Source organism: Zalophus californianus, chromosome 11, assembly GCF_009762305.2.
Source record: "Zalophus californianus isolate mZalCal1 chromosome 11, mZalCal1.pri.v2, whole genome shotgun sequence".
Taxonomy (NCBI): Eukaryota; Metazoa; Chordata; class Mammalia; order Carnivora; family Otariidae; genus Zalophus; species Zalophus californianus.
This window is the reverse complement of record NC_045605.1, coordinates 95,521,896-95,541,723: the sequence shown is the minus strand read 5'-3', so window position 1 is coordinate 95,541,723 and position 19,828 is coordinate 95,521,896. Positions and strand designations below refer to the sequence as shown.

General features: G+C 55.5%; 1 protein-coding gene across 7 annotated transcripts in view; it reads right to left on the bottom strand.

The window, feature by feature from the left end:
* TSPAN18 (tetraspanin 18) overlaps window positions 1–19,828 on the bottom strand; it is a 180,862-nt gene that overhangs the window by 22,094 nt on the left and 138,940 nt on the right. For 6 of the 7 annotated variants that reach the window (XM_027579605.2, XM_027579607.2, XM_027579604.2 and 3 more), the window contains one exon: window positions 4,237–4,316. The gene's annotated coding sequence lies outside the window, so the exon portion shown is untranslated. Of the gene's footprint in view, window positions 1–4,236; window positions 4,317–18,521; window positions 18,555–19,828 lie in introns of those variants that run through there. The other variant, XM_027579608.2, reaches the window with a different exon arrangement.

Below are 19,828 nucleotides of genomic sequence, written 5' to 3'. Positions count from 1 at the left end.
GGACGGGCCCCACGTCCCTCCTTCTGATGCCCCACGTGCCTCTCTTTGTCTCCAGATCCTCTTGAGGCTGGAGAGCCTAGAGCTGCCCCGCATAGGCAGGATCAGGAGGACCTGTCCCTTCCTTTGTCCCGGGACCCAACCTCCCGGCGGGCAGTGGAAGGGCTGAGATTCGGTGGGGACCCCCAGGTCTGACCAGCTAGCTGTTTAGCCAGCCTGCCTTCTGATTGGTCCGCGCCCGTGCCCACCCATTCTTGACCATCGTGACCCTCACCCTTAGCCGTGGGTCATCTCTGTCTCCTCCGTCAGCCCTCAGCCCAGGCTCCCTGCCTCCAGAGCAGCTCCCCAGGAGGCCATCTCCACGCCCACCTACCAGCCACGCCCTTCCTCTAGCTCTAGCCTTCTAGAAGCAGCATCTCACCTGCATCTAAACACAGTGGCTCTGAGCACAGGCTCTGGAGCTGAACACACCTGGGCTCCAATCTTGGCTCTTCATCTTTCTACAGCTATGTCTTTGCCAAAGGACCCAACCTCTGGGAGCCTCAGCTTCCTCGTCTGCAAGAACGGGCACTGAGGGCCCACATCGTGCATTGTGGTGAGAAGTCAGTGACTGCACTGGCCTGGAGCGGGGTGGACAGCTCTTCCCCATGGCCACACCAACCCGGCAGGTGTACGGACCTCCCTGGGCCGCTGCTCGCCCTGAGCTCAGGACCCCAGGACAGTGCCCTGAAGCATAGGTGCTGCACTCTGACCCCCTTTCCTTTTGGTACCAGGCCGACTCAACTCCACATGTCTGCTGAGACTCGGCGCTCTTTGGAAACGGGGAAGAGCACAGGAAAGAATCTTTATACAGCACTGACTCCTTGACAGCCACATGCCACCTCCACGAAGCGCCTGCCCTGACTCTTTCAATGACCCCATGAAGTGGGAAGCACTGTCCGTTGTACAGATGGGGACACTGAGGCTCAGGGAAGGGAAGCGACCTGCCCAACATCCCAGGGCTTGTAAGCATGCTGCTCAGCCCACCCCAGATCTTGTGCTCCACCTGGTCCCGGGGCAGCTTTCAGGTAGAGAGAAGGGCAGAAGGAGCACTGGACTGGGAGTCCAGAGCCCGAGTCTCCTGCCCTGTGAGTCACTTCCTCTCTCTGGCCTCAGCATCTTGTTTTGCAAAATGATGGAGCAGTTTGATGACTTGTCAGTTCCTTCCAACAGGCTTGAACTGGATGGGCCTTTGGAGGGCAGAAGGGACTGCCCCACTAAGATGCTGGAAGTCTGCGAGAGGCCAGGCTCTAGTGGCCCCCTCCTTGGCCCACCCAGGCCAAGCTGCTCTCCAGGGCAGGGTCTGGCTTCAGCTGGCTTTGGCTTTGTAGCAATTAAGGGGCATAATAAATGGCAGCTCATAAACGGGCTACCTGTATTTATCACGTACCACATTCGTTACCGATTACATCTAATGGGTAGCTTGTGGAGTGCTGGGCTCCTGGACAAATGCAGTAAAAGGAGCGTTTCTCTGGGAAGAAGAGCCTCTGACAACCTCAAAGGCGAAGCAGGTAGAAAAACAGACGATGGGAGCTGGAGGCAGGATGGAGATCCAGAGGCCCAATTCCAGCTCCAGGGTAAGGGGTGTGAGTGGAGAGAGGTTGCTGGTGCCTGACCGAGGATCAAATCCCAGCCCTGCTAGGCTTAGCTGGTGGCGGGGGGCAAGTTTCTGAACTGCATGCATCTGAGTTTCCTTGTCTTTAAAATTAGTATAAAAATAATGCTTTCCTCATAATGCATGGAAAATACGGAGCGCAGGGCTTGGCACGTGGCAACTAACACTAGCAACAGCTAGTAACTGTTGGCAGGTCTTAAATTCTTACCACGGGCCAAGGAACATGCCCAATCTCAATCCTCATAAAGCTCCAGGGTAGAGGTAACATTATCTCCACTTATGAGGCCAGGGAATTGAGGCTCAGAGAGGTGCCATCACTCATTCAAGGTCACACAGCATGGAAGTGCCTCAGCCAGGATTTGAACCCACGTTTGTCTTCATCTGGAGCCACAACTCTTCATCATCATTTTTGATAAGTGCAAATTCCCTCGCCCCCTTCATCCATCCTCCACAACGCAGGCCTGTCTTCATACCTCCACTGGTACCTCATTTCTCCCTGTTCAGGGCGATCAGCCTTCTGGGCCATCATCCACCGCCAGGCTGAAGTCACAAGACCGATGCCAGCCCGCTCCACCTGCCATCAGGCGTTTCTGAGTGTGGGATACACCTCCTTAGCCAAACGGCCGGACAAGAGGGACAGACCAGGGGACCCCCCCCCCCAATCCCTGCCTGGATCTGGCTGAGAGTGCCACTCACCCACAGAGCCTTTTGGAAGTTAAGTGAATCACAGCCCAGTTCCCTAATCTACCTCTAAGGAGGGTGGGGACATAGATAGTCTCTGGAAGGTGGGCTGAGAAGAATCTTGAGACCATGAGGTCCTGTTTCTCAGAAATGATGCTCAAAGGCACTTATGAAGGAGGCATGGAGGTCTCTCTGCTGAAGGGAAATGATACGCCCCCCCTGGGCCCGGGGTGAAAGGCCCACTGGGGTTTGCCCAATCCCTGGAGTTGACAGGGACCCGGAGGGGACCCTGGCCCCCTCCACTTTCCAGCCTCATGACCTCGGACAAACACACAGCTTCCCTGGGCCTCTGCTTTCACGTCTGCAAAACGGGGCCAGGAACGCTGACCTCCTCAGGAAATCGTGTGGGCTGAAGATCGAATGCGACTAGATGCAGGGCATCTCATGTCACGCCAGGCTCTCAGCGGCTCCGTCCCTCTTCCCTCCCTGCGGCCCCGCCATGAGGCGGCTCCTCTCCCCTACTCTCTCGGACACCAATACACTGGCCAAGTTCCCTGCGCCTGGAGAGAGGGGAGGATTCTGATGCAGAGGATTTCTGAGTGGGAAGAGTGGTTCTCAAACCGGGTTCCCTGAGACTGGCAATCTCCTAAAGCTATTTTCAGGATTGCAAAGAACACCTCAGAAATCATCCACTCGCTCACCACCAGCTGGCTCAAGGGGCAAGTATCTTGGGTTTTGGGGGCAATTAAACCACCCCAGGCTGGGGACCCTATTTCTTGGGTTGTTCAGAAGCTCTAACCTCCAGGTATATATGACTTTGCGGTACAAAAAATGCAGGAGAAACTCGAATGTATACCTAGGAAATGACTCGGTAAAGGCAGCACTGTTTGGTAGATAAAATCCTTTAAATCTTGGGGCCCAGAGGGATGAAACGCGGGAGTCAACATTGCAGGCAGAGTCGACTTCATGTGAGTTCAACTCCCCCCGTGCACGGACAGGGAAAGCGTGTGGGGGAGCCGGCTAGGTGCTGAGGTTCCACGCAGGGGTCTGTCCCAGGGTGAACATGGGGGTGGAGGGGGGGCTGCTGCCCTGGATCTCATGGTCTCAAGGCTCCTGTCGTGATGCCTATCATGGTGTCCCCTCACCTGGCCAAGTGACGGCTCTGGGCTCACAGATGGGTGTTTCGTCGTACAACGTGACTCCCAGATGCAAGCGACTATTTCTCGTACAACAAAACCCGGTGGTTCAGAGCTTTAAGGGGATTTAAGGGAAACTTCTCTCTGACACTACTCTTTGTGTCACCAGTGGCTTAGAAGCCGGTGCTTGTGTAATTTATGATACCAGTATTTTCCGTAACAGAAGTTCTCGGTCATGAGCAGGTAGGGCCCCCTCACTTTGGAAATGAGAAAACAGGCTGAGAAATGGAAAGGGGGTGCAGCCAAGTCAGCAGACCAGTTAGTGATGGATGTGAGCCGAGCACCCTGGTCTTGAAGGCCACGTCAGGGGCCTGGGAATACACTCCAGGCTCGGTCTTGTGCTTGTTTATGTTGGTAGCATGTGTCTTCCCTTGTTAGAACGCATGCTTCATAAAGGCGGGGACTTGTTTCGTTCACTGCCTTATTCCTTGTGTCCTGAGCAGTGCCTGGCACACAGTGGGTCCTCAACTCATAGGTCTGAATGAGTGAATAGTGGGAAAAGAGAAACAGAGACAGAGAACAGTGCAGATCTCGCGAATCAGAGAAACAAAGACCAGTCCGGAAGAGAGGGAAAGACGGAGAAAGACAGACAGCAGGAAGTGACGTGGGTCGAGACAGACAGACTGAGAAAGAACTGAGGCAGGGCAGTGTCAGGGGAGAGGGCAGAGGTACACGGGGGCGGGGGGGCGCCAACTGCTGACTTGTCACCTGGGCAGTTCTTTGCGTGTCAGCACAGAATCTCCCGGCCAGAGGGGCTCTTGTATATCCTTTTATCGGCCCAGCTTGTCCTAGAAGGAGAAAATATTCAATTACTATAGGAAGTCAGTAAGGAGCCACCACGCTCAAGAAGCTGTTTATGAAAACCTGCCCTAAGGATGCACACAGGGCAAGTGCCTTGCTAATCTGGGTCCATTAGCACTAATGAAAAGCTCTCAGCATCTGGGCCCACTCCAGCTGGGGAGGCCTGCACGGGCCGCCTGCCCTCTGCCCAGATGGCAGCTCCTGGGTCCTCCCAGGAGCTGTGTGGGGAACCACAGCTTTAAGAGACTTTCGGCTTCTGGCACGGGCTCGGTCTGTGCTGACAGACCGCATGTGGCTGAGGAACTGTGAGGAGGCAGCGGGCCTGGTGAGCCACACACCTGGATGCCACCTGGATATTACCTGGGCATCTGCAGGGAGGCCTCAGCTGGGAGAGTGCCAGCAGGGGCGTGCTCCTCAAATCCCCGCCCCAAGGGAGAAATTGGATGCTGGAAAGTGTTGCTTCCCCTCACAGAAGGATTTGCCAGAAGGCTCCTATAGGGAGCCAGAGCCCAGCCGCGGAAATGAGGGCTTGCTTTCAGCCTTCAAATGGGCCCAGATGGAGGCTTGTGTTCTGCCACACCTTTGGGAAAGCCCACGGCCCGGTCCTGAGCTAGGAGGGCCTGGAACAGTGAGGAGCTTGGGCCGTGGGGGGCATTCTCATGGGGAGGAAGGGGGAGACATGGGGGTCTCAGGTGCCAGATGAGATTCCTTCCCGTTCATATCCGTGGAGGGGTGGTGGACAAAAGACTCCTCTCCATCCACCCATGCATCTGCTCGGGAGACACGTATTGAGCACCTACTGTGTGCTGGGTGCCGTGTTAGGAACCGGGGATGCATCTAAGCTCACCCTCTGTGTCGGGTGGTGGCGGTGGAGGAGATTGGAGGAAAGAAAGGGATGACGATAAGACTGGGGACCCGCAGAAAGGAGGACTAACTGTCCACGGGTGTAACTCTACGCCACTGGGGGCAGTTGGAGGGGATTCTCGGGGAAGGGGCGGCAAAGGGGAGCAAGTCTTGAGGAAGCGTGGAGGCGAGGCTGGGCAGATGGAAAGGCAGGAGAAGGGGCCTCCCTCCTGAGAGCTCGCTGAGGCCCCCCGTACCCCTATTTGGCCTGAACACACACACACACACACACACACACACACACACACACACACACACACACGTGGCAGGCTCGTCAATCGCTTGCCTCTGGATCTGCTGCAGAGAGCTTTGGGCTACACGCTCACGCGTGAGCTCCCCGAATGCTCACGACACCTGGAAGTAGGGCTCACAGGGGCACGGCCGTTTACCGAGAGGAAGCCCAGCCCGGCAGGGGGAATGGCTTGTCCAGCATCTCACAGCTAGGATGCCTGGGAGCCGGAATGCAAACCCAGAATCCGGATCAGAACGAGCTCTGAGAGAAAGTGCTTTACCCGCCCATGTGGGATCACACTGCATCCTCCCAGCAGCTTTGCTTCGTGGGCTATCGGCCCATTTTACAGAAGGAAACAGTGACTGACCGATGTTAAGTGGCAAAGCTGAGCATCCTCCTGAGATCCCAGGAGATCCCAGGCAAGGCGTCCGAAAAGCTGTACTGGGAGCCAGGAAGGGGGGGGGGGGGGCAGATGCCCAGCCCCATCTGGCCTAAATAGTGATGAATCCCCTGAAATCGGCCCTCGGGCTGAGGGGAGGTTCTGTGCACCCTGGCCCCTACCAGGCAGGACACAACCAGCAGGGTGGGCACGAAGGAGTGGAGGGAGCAGGGAGAAACCCCCTGGGTCCAGGTAAGGTCCAAGAGGCTCTGGGCTGGAACGTTGTCCAGGGATGGCTCACAGGGCGAGAGGAAGCCAACTCAGGCTCCTTTCTAGAGGTAGGGTCTCTGCGGTTAGGGAAAGGAGCCCCAGTTCTAGTTCAGGGGCTGTACCCCATGCCTAGCCCCCCGCGGGGCTCAGGGAAGTGGGGCGGAGTCAGTTTTCTCCTATCCATGTTTTTCCCCTGCCCCAGCCCAGCCCTGCCCAGCATCTCAGGCTGGCAGTTGTCCTGAGTATGATGCGACCCATCTTCCTCTGGACATTGAGGCTGGAACGAGAGGCCCCGGGGGCACACAAGGCCCATCCAGTGACAAGGAGGAGGCACTGAACTCTGTCTGGCATCTGCCCGCTCCCTCTTTACTGGATATCTCTGCCCCATTGTATGCCAGCTCCTGGGCTGAAACGAGCTTACCCCTCTTTGGGGTTCCAACTGCCCTGAACAACCTCCCATCTCTCTTTGTCCTTCCTGCTCCCCCAGTCATGGCCTGGCTCCCGTTTCCTGACCCAGCAAAGATCTGCGTTAAGGGGAAGCTGGCAAAGGGCGGCCGAGGGGATGCCTGCCACATGCACCCCACCTCAGCTGGGACGGCACTTGCCTTGGCCAGCTCCCTTGAGACCTTCTTCTAGAAAGTCACTAACCCTCCCCGAGATGCCAGGTTCTCCTCTGAAAACCGTGATCCTCAATTTCAAAGTCAAATGTAGTTGTAAGAATTCATGATATGGGGGCGCCTGGGTGGCTCAGTCGGTTTGGTTTCAGTTCTTGGTTTCAGCTCAGGTCATGATCTCAGGGGTCCTGGGATCGAGCCCCAAGTCTGTCTCTGCGCTCAGCCTGGAGTCTGCTTGAGTTTCTCTCTCTCTCTCTCTCTCTCCCTATGCTTCTCTCCCTACTCACACTCTCTCTCTCAAATAAATAAATACGTCTTTAAAAAAAAATTCATGGTATGAAACACATGAAATTAACTGATATGATATGAAAACCCTTGGAAACCTGCAAAGTGCTTTTCTTATGGGGAGCTAGTATTACCAGTAACATCATATATCGGAAATAAGTGGAGCCATCAGTGGAGGCGGGCATGGGGGAGAACCCTGGGCAAATGGCTTGGTGGAGATAGCTATAAACACCGTTCCCCTATGTGGCCCCAAATTCAAGGTAACTGCTACTATTTTGTGATAACCGACTCTAATGATAACTCATAGTACTGCGCGTTAACCATGGAGCAGGGTTTGCTAAGCATCTCTCCTATGTACTCCTCGCCTACGAGGGCTGTACCCTTATTATCCTGTTTCCCAAATGAGGCAGCTGAGATTGAGAGAATGTAGTGAACTGGCCTGAGTTTATTCACATGGTTAGTCAGACACGGCCACGATTCAGGCATAAGCCGGCTGGACTCCAGATCAGAGCTCCCGACAAGACACCAGCCCACGGAGAGGACACCCGAAAGAGGAAGAGCTATGCCTTGGGCTCCAAAATTTCCAGCCCAGGGCTGCTCTATCCTGAATCAGGCAACCAGGCCGACTCCCAGGGAGCCAGCTAGCATCCTCCCCCTGTGCCACCTGGAGGCCCCTGGGGGATGACCCAATCCTGCCATGCCTTGACAGATGGGAGCCCTGAGGCCCGGAGAGGGGCAGAGACGGGTGAAGTCACGCAGCGCCTCGGGGTTCTCTTGTGCAGGCCCCTGCCTGGGCCAGACAGCTTTATTAACCTTGCCCCTCCCACCGCCCCAGATGGCAGTTAGATCCCATCTGCACAATGCGGGCCCGGGAGGGGTTCTCTGATTAAGAAGAACAGCTCAGTTCATAAATCACTCCTTTTACTCTCACTGCCCTCGGCCCCCGGGCATACTTTCTGGAGACAGAGAGAAGGAGGCAGGTGGACATGAGCGATGGAGAAGCCCCATGGGAGGAAGCAAATGCAGGTCTGGGCTGGGGTAGAGCCCAGAAGTGTCTTGCAAGCACCCCAGCCAGGCGAGGGCGCTGTGGGCCAGGGCAGAGCCTTCAGGGTCCCACTGGAGCCACCACGCCTCCAGCAACCTGGCTTTCCACCAGCAGGGCTCTGCCCCGACAAGCTGCAAGACCTGGGCCAGTCTGCCTCCTGAACGTCCGTCTCCTCACCTGCAAGATGGGGGTTTTCAGAGTCTTTGCAACTACCAGGGAGGGTGGGGTGGGGGGGTGGGGGAAATGATGGGGCTAACAGGGCTTTGGTGGCTGCACACCCAGTTCCTTCCTCCCTGCACGCCAGGCCCCTGCTCGTGCCAGCCCTGGGCGTGGGCCAAGGCACAGACACCGATGGCTTTCCTCCCGCAAGGACTCACTCAAATCTAGTGCCAAGCCGTAACCCCACACTTGGAGAGGAGTGTTAACAGCCATCCCAACCAAGTACTCTGGGCCAGCCCCAAGAAGCAAGGGCGGGGCTGGAGGGGGCACTCGATGCTGGGGGGCCGGGGTGCGGGGAGCACAGGGCCATGATAAGGCGCTGTGTCACGGGTGCTCACCTAGAGCGATCTTACTCGATCCCACAAAAAGCTTAGCAAAATAGACGATCCCCTTTCACAGCCCGGGAAACCAAGGCTCCACGGGGCTAGAAAGGTCCCAGAGCCAGAACCGACACCAGGTTTGCCGGATTCTGAGCCCTGTGTTTGTTTTCCTTCATCAGGACACGCACGAGGCAGAGGCTTGTTGGGATTAAAATGACTCTTGCCACCAGGTTCAAAGCTGAGGGGGGAGGAATTATTTGCTTGCTGGCCGTGCCTGCTGGGCCTCCTCCCAAGACAGACAGTCTCGTAAACAAGCAATTGGCCCGAAATCCTGGCGTGCCTGGTGATGGCGCGGACACGGGGACATGGACACAGCTGAGCGGGGGCTTAAATCTAATTAGGCTCCTGGGGGTGGCGCCGTGAAGGTTAACCAGGCAGAGCCTGCCAGGGATGCAATGGGATCCTAAAAGACAGCCTCCCCTGCCCCCCAGACTCACAGAATCGTGAATGTCGAGGGCACAGAACGTCTGATCTGCAGGTCTAGAAAGGTCCCATCTTGAGGGTCCCTGCCACAACCCTTTCCCCTGTCCCAGGACTACCATGGGCCTGTTTCCATCAGACAATCTTCAAAGAAGGAAGTGCCTTAGGGAAGGTGACCTCCAAATCTCTCTTTTCACAGCGGATGCTGAAGTCCAGAGGGGGACAGGGTCCTGCCCAAAGTCACACAGCACAGCTGGAAGCAGGAGCTCCTGATTTTAAGTCTGCTGCTCTTCCCCGACCCAAGGCAGCCTCCCAAGACTGACATCTGAATTTATTTTGGCTCCTGACAAGACGAGGCACAGACCACCTTGGTGAATCCTCCCGACCACCCGGGAGTTGGGCGCTCCGGATCCACCAGTGAAGAAATTGAGGCTCAGAGAGGTGAAGTCACTGGCCCAAAGTCACACAGTAGGTTGGAAGAATGGTTAGGACAGACAAAGCAGAGTTATTGTCCTTCTGCCCTGTCTTCCAGAGCTACGGCCATAGGGACTTTGGGCCTGCTGATGCCCCCAGTGACCCTTGCCACAATGCATACTTCCCATTCCCTCCATGGACCTGGGCTGGACTGAAGCCACAGAAGATGCTCATCCCAGACACAGGACAACGGGTCCATCCTCCTGCCTTGGCGCTCCGACGGCCTGTTTGCAAAGGCCTCTGCGGAAAAAAGGCTCTGCGCCTTCTTGCAGAGACTTCCACTTGCCACGGTCAAGGTGCTGAAGGCAAGGCGACCAATTTGAACTTGGGCATGAGCAGAGAGTGTCATTCAGTGCACTGGGTACAAGATTTGGCCTCAGGACACCAGAATCCAAGGGCTGGGAGGGACAAGGGCAGGGCAGAGTGCCGATGCCAGCCCTCCTCCCAAAGCCAATCCTGCCCCGTCCTCAGACCTCCCTGAGCCTCAGGGAAAGGTTCCCTGACTGCCAGCCCTGGGACCCGGGGAAAGGGAGGCGGGTGGAGGAAATGAGCGGACATTCCAAGCAAACAAGGCTCCCAGGTCCCAGGGGACATCCTTGTGGGCTATGACAAGGACACTTGGGTTCTGGGAGACGGTGTGGGTACCAAGCAGATGAGAAAGAAAGCCAGCCTTCCAGTGAGGGAGCAGACAAGAGATTTTAATTCTCTGGAAACCCTCCTGCCTTTGGACAGAACCTGGGGCTGGGTGGGCGGGAGCATCTCTTCTGCTTCCCCCAGAGATCTGAGACGGAACTGAATACAGGGAAGGAGGTGCTCGGGGAGTGGCTGGTGTCCCCTGGTCAGGGGTGGGTGCTCTGGGCCTCTCGGCCACCCACCCCAGCCCCGAGTCGCTTTCAAGGAGCAGAGTCCACACAGAGACCAGGAGGAGCCTGCAGGCCCGGCGTCCTCATCGGGCTCGCTTCCTGAGGGGCACCCACAGGATGAAGTGTTGGGAGAACAGCCCATCCTTATGGTTTTCTAGCACATCCATGCCAGCTGGAGGGAGGCTTCTCCAGAAAGGAGGTCACCCCCATCCAGTAGCCAAGGACACCCGTCCAAGGGCACACCGCCCAGTCAGGGCTGGATGACATCGACCAGACCCCCAGCCTGGGTGCTCCCTGCCACACATCGGGGGCAGCCGTGGCACATGCTGGGGGTGGCCTCAAAATTCCGCCTGGGGAAAGCCCACGGGAAAGGTGAATGTGGCCATGGCAGGAGCCACAGGATGCTGGCTCCAGGACAGGAAGGGGCAGGGAAGGGGGACACCCGATATGTTGTCTGAACATGTTGTTGGCCCTTTCCCACGAGACATAAGCCCTTGGTGGCCAGAGCCATGTCACCTGCCTCCTCTGAGTCCCTTCAGGAGACACACAGGGTACTGGCTGGAATATTATCGATCTAATAACTGCTCCTGCTTCCCACGTGCCAGGGACGGTGCTGAGCACTGTCCCCAACACCACCTTCAATGGGCCAATCATTTCCAAGTCACCGGGGAATACACTGAGGCTCAGAGAAGGTGAGTGAGCATCCCACAGTGGCCCAACTGGCTTCAGACCCCAGAAGGCACAGTGCTAGGTGCTAGAGCACCTCCTGGCTGACCGGCTCTTAGACCACACAAGACAGAACCAGTGGGGAAGAGAAGCCCGCAGGCCTGAGTCCTGGGTTCAAGTCCAGGAAGTTCTGTGTTGCCTGCCTTCTCTCTAACTCTGAGTCCTTCCGCTGTTTCCACGGCCAACTGCATTTCTAAGCCTCGGTGGGGAGTAGGAGCCCCCGGCCCTCCCTCCTTTCCCACATTTCATCCACCCTCAGAGCCTGGAGCTGCAAGAGACCCTTTGAAAGACTTGGTAATCCATCCCAAAATATGCAGGGCTGTTGCTGGGGCAACGTGGTTCACTGCACAGCCTGGATTTAAATATTTAATGACTTCTGGGGTATGAAGGGGGCCTGGGAACAGGGCAGGAAAGGGCACAGGTCTGAGCCCTGGAGGCGGGGAGGGAAGGAGTGGGGGAGCCCTGGCAACTCCTCCAAAGAGGCCCCCCACCTCCGACGCAGAGGAGGGTGCTGAGGGCTCCAGGCTGTGGCTGCCCCTAATGTCCCACAGGATAACACAGATTGTGACTGGGACCCAGGCAATGGGTGAGACCCAGAATTCCACCAGTAGGGGTAATGGGGGGAGGTGACGGGGGGGGTTCTCTTTTGCAGGTGGACAAGAGAAACTGATTTTTTCAAAAGGGCCTACTGTACAGTGGACGCCGTGTGAAGTTCTTGCCTTCTGTCCTTTGAACCTCACTATCATCCTATGGGGCAGGTCTAGTATTCCCAATTCACAGCTGAGAAAAGTGGGATCAGAGACGTGCAGTGACTGGCCCCAGGACACACAGCTGCTAAGCGGCAGACTTGAACCCAAGGCAGTGGGCTCCAAAGCCGGTGCTTTTTCTGTTCCATCTATCAGGAGCCAGGGCCTGAAGTGCTGCTTAAACTCGTAACAGCAACGGCTAGCATGTATGAAGTCCATTCTATGGGCCAGGCACTGTGCTAAGGGCTTTGCGTGTTCTAATTCACTTAACCCTTACGACGACACTGGGAGGTAGGCACTGTTACCCTCATTTTACAGATGTGGAAGCTGCTGAGGCCCCAAGAGGGGAAGTAAGACACCAGGATCACAGGTAAGCCGGGGAGGCTGGATTCAGGCCTCCACAGTCCACTCCGGAGCCAGGACTCTTCATCTAGCTCTTCTTCTTTTTTTTTTAATATTTTTTTTATTTTTAAAAAAATATTTTACTTATTTATTTGACAGAGAGGGTGGGAGAGCACAAGCAGGGGGAGCAGTAGAAGGAGAGGGAGAAGCAGGCTCCCCGCCTAGCAGGGAGCCTGATGCGGGGCTCGATCCCAGGACCCTGGCATCATGACCTGAGCCGAATGCAGACGTTTAACCATCTGAGCCACCCAGGCGCCCATCATCTAGCTCTTCTTACCCCACATTCAGAAACGTGTCTAAGAAAAACAAGTTAATTAATTGAAGTCAAACTTAAAATCCTTTTTTTTTCTTTTGCCCTGGCGTTTTGTCCACATCCTCCACAGCTGGATAGGATGGCAAGAGGAAATTCTTCCAACAACTTAGCAATGAAGATGAGTCAGCTTGAGGCTTGCTTTCATTGACTTGCTCTACACACAAGCCACATGCACATAAACCCACATAGACTGCAACGTGACAGCCACGCAGACATATGCTCACAGACAGACAGACACACGTGCACAGACAAATGTACAAACATATACACACACACTCACAGATAGGGCCACTGGGCACCTTCCACCTGATTGAACTAACTATAGTGTCAGGAAAAAGACATCCAAAGTCATCCGGTCCACGCCTCTGCCAACATCAAGAATAGCTGGAAGAGGCAAACCGAACTGATCTTATTCTTAAATATCTTCAATAAGGAGGATAAACCCCATGACTTCATTCTGATGTCTCCTCAAGTAGGGAAGTTCCTCCTGGCATCTAAGCAAATTCCATCCCGCTTGACATTAATCACAGCACAACGCTTTCCCTCAATACCCTGCTTTACAGCTCCCAAAGCCCTCCTAAGCTTACCCTCTTGCTTCATCCTCACAACCATCCAGCAAGGCAGGGCAGAGATGATTTTAATTTATGGGGAGTAGGGCCCAGAGGAGTTAAGGAGCTTGCTTGAGATGACACAGATACTGTTCAAGTTGGGCTTCCATCCCAGGAGCTTGCTTGAGATGACACAGATACTGTTCAAGTTGGGCTTCCATCCCAGGTGTTGTGCCCTGCCTCTGGCTGCTGATTTCACCTTTGTTGCAGTGACCCAGTTTGCTGTCAAGGTCATGTCAATTTCACTTCTCTCCTCTCGGTCTTGAGCTTCCTTGTATCTCAGGCTGTGTTCAGTGAGGGGACTTCCCCGGGACTTCACCGGCTCTGGCTCACTTCCATCCTGCCTATGTGATGACTGGTGCAGCATGGAGGGGAGACCCCTCAAAGCTGGGTTATCCTGGGTGATCCCGAAGCTTCCCCACCCTGAGTTAACAGGTTTCTTGTACTGGGGCAGAGGGGTGAGGCTTCCCTCTCCTTCTCACTCACCAGGGCAAGAATCCCTGAACTCCTCCGCAACGCGCCCCCCCCCCCCACCCCCGCCCAGGGCCCAGGAACTGTCTGCTCCCTCCCCCTCCTAGCCTCCTGTCGATGGGGGTCACTGCCCCAGTTACATTTGCTTGGCAATAAATATTAGAGTCACTGGGTCTTCCCAGGGCAACTGCACTGAGTCTAGTCACCTGGCCCGAATTAGGGAGGCCATAACCCCTTCCCATAAAGGGAATGCTACAGGTATTTGCAGCTCAAGTTCTAGAGGGCAAACAACAGAAAAACCGAGAGAGACCATGTCAGAGCTCCTGTCTGGCTAAGAAAAGCCTGCGAGGAAATGAATCAAAGGAAAATCTGGGGTGGGGCCTGAGCCGATGGACAGGCAGGAGTCAGAGAGCCCTGTTTTCTTTCCTCCCCATAAAAAATCATCCCAGCTGCTCCTAGGATGCAGGTCTTAAAGGATGCAGGTCAGGGGTGGGGGAGGGAAAGGGCTGGACTTGGGTGGAGACCGGGACAGGGGGTAAGGAGGGGTGGGGGCTCAGACAACGGGGAACGAAGGCATCCTCCATCCTCCCCAGAAGCCTGGTCATCAACTCCACCAAATATTATTTCCAGGCCAGGAAAGATGCTGGCAATCCCGCCCGGAAGCCTTGGGGATGAGCAAGTATTCGGTCTTACAGAGCACCAGGAGAGGATTTCTACTTCCTTCTGACAACATAATAATAATGAAAAATAAAACTTCTTCAGGTCCTGGTTTCCCCATCTATCCAATGGGACAGAAATCCCCACCTTGTGCTCTTCCCGTGAGCTGGTGCTGGGCAGGATGGGAGACCTAGGGAAGGGGACAGGAGGGGCTCTGCCAGGGACTCATCTGGAGCAGAGGCGGCAACTTTTTCGTTAAAGAGCCAGGTAAATATTTTAGGCTTTACAGACATGTTGCTTCTGGTCACAACTCTGATTCAACTCTGTTTTGTTGGAGAAAGTAGCCACAGATTGCATGTAAAGGAATGGTCATGGCTGGGGGCCAACACAAGTTTATTTACAAAAAAAGACGAGACAGGATTTGGCTCACTGATGGTGGTTTGCGGAGCCCTCGCCCTAAGGAGTATTTAGGGAGTGACCCTGAGTCAAAGCAGCAGATTAGAAGTGAATGTGGTTCCCCCTATCTTGCAGGGAGCAGAGAACGGGAGAGAACAGAACCGGGTGTTCAGAGAACTGGATTTCAGCCCTGTGTCCAGGCTGTGCAGCTTCTGCCAATTCCCAACACCTCCCTGAGCCTCAGCGGCTTCACTGTGCACACAAGGATAAAGATGGAAGCACCTCCCCAGCTTATGGGGAGGGTCTAAGGGGGCCCGTGTGGGTGGGGGGCAGTGCCCTTAGCAATCAGCAAACCCTGGCTGGGAGGCTAAGTTAACCACAGCAGGCAGGGCTCTGGCTGTGCCCCTGGCAGCTGGTAAGGGGGGCATGCCAGGGTCTGAACAGCCCTGGGGGGAGCTTTCCCTCAGAAGGGGCTGGAGAAGTTGGAGCTGGTTACCCTCTGATGCCAGGGCCTGGCCCTTCTGCCCTGTCTGAATCCTGGAATGCATCCTTTGTCAAGCGCTCTTTGGAGCGGGGGCTCCCCTGTACCAGGGCTGCCAGAGGGCCAGGAAGGCTGAGCCCTTGACCTTGGCCCTGCTACTGCTGAGTCTGGCACATGGAGACACCATGTCCGGCCAGCCCTGGTGGGCCTGCCTGCCGCAGGTCTTCCGTGGTTCTAACGAATGGCAGATGACCCAGGCAGAGCCTATTATGGGCCAAGGATGAGCCTTTTGATTAGCCTCTTGTGCCTGGGAAGGCCTCCTCCCTCTGCTGGTAAGGCCCAACAGCAGTGAGAAGGGGCAGAGAGGCTGGTGGACGGTGTGGCCAACTCTGAGCCAGTCATGGCCTCTGCTTCCCCAGGGAAGGGAGGAAGGCATTGATGATGGCAATGATGAGTTAGGATTCACAGAGCGCTTACTATGTGCCAAGCATAGGTCTAAACACTTCGTATGATTAACTCATGTAATTTTTACAACAGTCTATGAAGTGGGCACAGTTATTATGCCCATTTTACAGATGGGGAACCTGAGGCACAGAGAAGTGGAGTAACTTGGCCAGAGTTGCACAGCTCTTAGGCTGGCATTAGAACCCAGGCAGGTAGTTCCAGCATGTGGGATCAGAGGGTGTCTAAGACGTCTCAGAGCTGGTGGGGCAAACCTAGTTCTCCAGAATTAGGAAACCCACTAGAAAAGAGGGGAAAATGGGGGGCTCAGGATCTAGGCTTTGCTTTGCCACCAGCCAACAGCATACTCTCGAGCAAGTTACTTGTCCTCCGTGGGCTGCCCTGGGGAGGCAGCCTGGGGAGTGGCCAGAGGCATCAGAGTGACAGGGGGGACTCATCTCTCCTGCTCACTAGCGTGCGGCTTTACCTTCTCTGAGCCTCTGTGGACCATGTAGTCTCATGGTCATGCGACCGCCGATGAGACCACTCTGCCTGAGACATGAGAAAGCTCTTGAGAAGTTGGAGCCGAACTATCATTGCTCTGGAAGCCACACCTTTTGCCCGGCCAGCCTGGGCCCCCAGCCAGGTTCATGGCTCCCAGGGCCAATGCTAAGCACACATCTAGGGGTCCTGGGCTCCATTTCCGGCTGGAAAGGATTCAGGTATTGTCCTTTTAGGAATGGAAATGGTGGTCCGAACATGTGACGAGCAGACCCCATCATTTAAACGTGTAAACACAGCCCAGTCTGCAGCCTCAGAGCTCACAAAGGCCGGCAGAATAAAGCGGTCAGGGTTTAGGAAGGCTCGCTGAAACAAGCACGCGAGGGGCAGAGGAGAGGGGGTCTCACCCCTTACGGCCACTGGGTCGCAAGGTGCATGGGCGTGGCGGTGAAGGCCCCACGCGCTCTGTGCACACTGGGGCTACCCTGCGGAGCACACACAGTGGGTGTGCCAGCCACCCATGTGTCCTCTGCACGGCAGGGGCAAGGGTCCTGGGAAGGGGCTTCAGGCCGGGCTCAGATCAAAGGCGAATTGCCTTTTTTGCAATTTCTGAGGAGGTAAGGATAAAAGGTGTGTCCTTGGTCCAGCGATCTGGGTGCCGGTTCCGACTTTACGGCCACCCTCTGCCTCTCCATCTTAGAGTCTTGTCTCTGCCTCTGTCTGCTCTCTGTCCCCTGTCTAAAAGTGATCGCACGTGTGCACACGCACCCCCCCCCACACACACACACACTCTGGGGAGGTGGAAGGCTACCTGCTTACGTCAGCCGCAACACATCTCCAAAAGCACACCTCGCTGGGGGCCCGGACATAAATCCCCTAACGCTGCCCTGGAACTGTGACCCCCCCAACCCCCTGCAGGCGGCGGCCACAGTTAATTTAGAGGCTCTGCATGTGTGAGCCCTTCTACAAAGCTGGCTTGCCCAAGGCAACCTCAGGTCCGCTGGGGCCCTGCTGGGAGGAGGGGGTCCTGGGGCGCCTCCTTGCTGGGAAAAGGAAGAACCTGGCAGGTGTTTCATTTCCCCATGGCAGCCCAGTAATTAAGAAAGGAAGCCTCAGCAGTCCCTGTTCACGGGGCAGGGGACCACATGGGGATGGGGCGGGGGGTGGGGGGAACATGCAGAGCAGGCTTTTCAAGGAGGCTGTCCTAGGCTCCATGTGACCTTGAGCAAGTCACTTCCTGTCTGTGCCCCTCTAAGGTGACTTCAGAGCCACCGGGCCCTGAGCACACGTGCAGAGCTAGGTCACGTCCAGGAGGACCCAAGCAGCAGGACTACACTGTAGCTATCCCGAGCGTCGGGAAGAGGATTCTGAGCTGTGCTTGAGGCCGTTACCCACTGGATGCTCCTTCCTTGGTGTAATTGTGAATAGCAGATGTTGGAGAAGAGAGTCTGTGGGAAACGGGTCTCCCGTAGAGGCATCATATCGGGCTTTCTAAGGCAGATGCTCCAGTAAGAGATAAACCCCAAAGAGAACCTGGATCCCATTACCCGAGGGATGAGGGGTGACGGATGGGAATAAGCCACCTCCTCGCTGTGTGCCCCCGGGGGCAGGTAGGGCCTCACCCCAGTCGGGGTAATACTCAGGAGCAGGCCCGGCATGCGGCAGGGGCCCCCCAGGGAGGGTCCCCTCCCACGGCTGGGCTCCACGTATCTTCACACGCACCTCAGTGAAGCCTTCGACAACCTTCTGAGGTATGGATACCTTGGATATGTGAACTGGAAAGCCAGGCCTCTCTCTGCTACTTTTCAATGAACTCACCCCATTTTAAGGTCAGGGTTCTCTCTGCAATACAGATTTAGGGATCCTTGGTGCAACCTCAGCAGGGACGCTCAGCTGCCCGGCTGCGCCCAGAGGGGACTGGCCTTCCCCGGCAGTGGCAGGCCCAGGATTGCATGATGGGCCAGCGATGTGGGGGCTCCAGAAATGTAGGCAGCTTCTCCCTCTACTGCCCCCTCTCCTTCCCAGCTTCTCCCCTTGGGCGAGGCTTGGCTGACGGGGCCAGGATGGAGCAGGAGGCCATCAGGGTTCCTGTCAGTCAGAGGAGGCAGAGAGCTAAGAGAGGAGCCATCCCTCACCAACAGCAGAGACCTGGCCCTGAGGCTACCCCTCGTCCCTTGACCCAGGGTCAAGAGCTCTGGCTTAAGGAATCCTCTACCCCCTTGTCATCTACTTACTCCCGTCAACAATCCTCACAACAGTTTATAAGCCCCCGGCCCCCATCACTGGGCTCATCTCCAACCACCCTCCTTCTCCCTCACCCCACGACAGCCATACTTGTCTCTTCCACAGGGCAAGCACATTCCTACCTCAGGGGCTTTGCACCTGCTGGTTCTTCTGCCCGGGACGCTCTTTCCCTCAGCTATTCCACATGTCATAATCCCTCGCTTCACTCAGGTCTCTGGTCAAATTCTTCAGGGAGACCGTTCCTGACCATCCCCACCCCCTCTCCCCACCAGCCTAAAATAGTCTCTCTCCCTAGTCACTGTCTGTCCTTTTGTTGTTCCTGTTATTTATCTTCTTTCCCCTTCCTTTGAACGCAGGAGGGCAGTGACTCTGTCTGCCTGGTTCATTGCTGAATCCCAGCATCCGGTACAGGGCCTGCCACAGTGTGAGTGCTCAGTGGATGTTTGGGGAAGGCAGGAATGAAGGAAGGGAGGAAGGAATGAATCTCTGTGTGGGCCTCTTTCACAAATTTCTGATCTAACCCTTGCTAAAAATCCATCAAAAGGTGCAGGACCAGCTATAATTTGTGGGACCCAGTAAAAATGAGGAATCTCTTATTCCAAAGCTAAGAAGTTCAAGAGGCAATAAGAAGAGCATTAAACCAAGTGTGGGGCCTTTCTCAGTGTAGGACCCCCTAACCCACCCGGCTCTGCAACTGCCCAGATTGCATACTGTGATCCTGGCCTTGGGGACGTGTTATTACCATTGCCGTGGTGCCATTCAGAGATAAGAGAATCAGGAGGGTGTAGGGGCTTGGCCAACGTCACACAGCATTACGCTATGGCTTAGAACCTTACAAACTCTTACTCCCCAGTTCTTGCAGCGGCTACAGAAGAAATCTCGTTACCTCCACATACCTAGAAATCTGGGGACCCAGCCCAGAGAAGAAAGTGAGAGAGCAAAATTGCCTGCAAATCTCTTGTTTACCTCACAGATTCATGATTTATAGATATATCATATATCATATCACATATGTATGGCATTTCATTTCAAAATATATCCACAGTTGTTTTAATATAGAAAATAAGGTATTGTTTTCCAAATATTCGAGGAGTGCGGATGTTCTATTAGGTCATACAGGGCTAATCCTGAGAGTCTGGGTACCTCCTGGCTCGGGGAAGAGTGCCCCAGGCCTTGTGGGTACCCACAACTCAACTGAGAAAGCATTATCCCGGGTAGAAGATCCTAGCACAGGCTCTACCTGTGCCCATACCACACAATAATGCTATAGCTTCGTTCCCTCATTCATTCCCTTCCTCCTGCTTGGTCCAAAGGAAGCCTCCTCCAGGGTGGCCACAGACCCAGATGGCAGGGAGCCTTCCGCCGGCCTGGGTCGGGAGGCTGGATCTCATTATTCCAACAGAGACAGAGGGGAGCCCGGCTCGGCTCT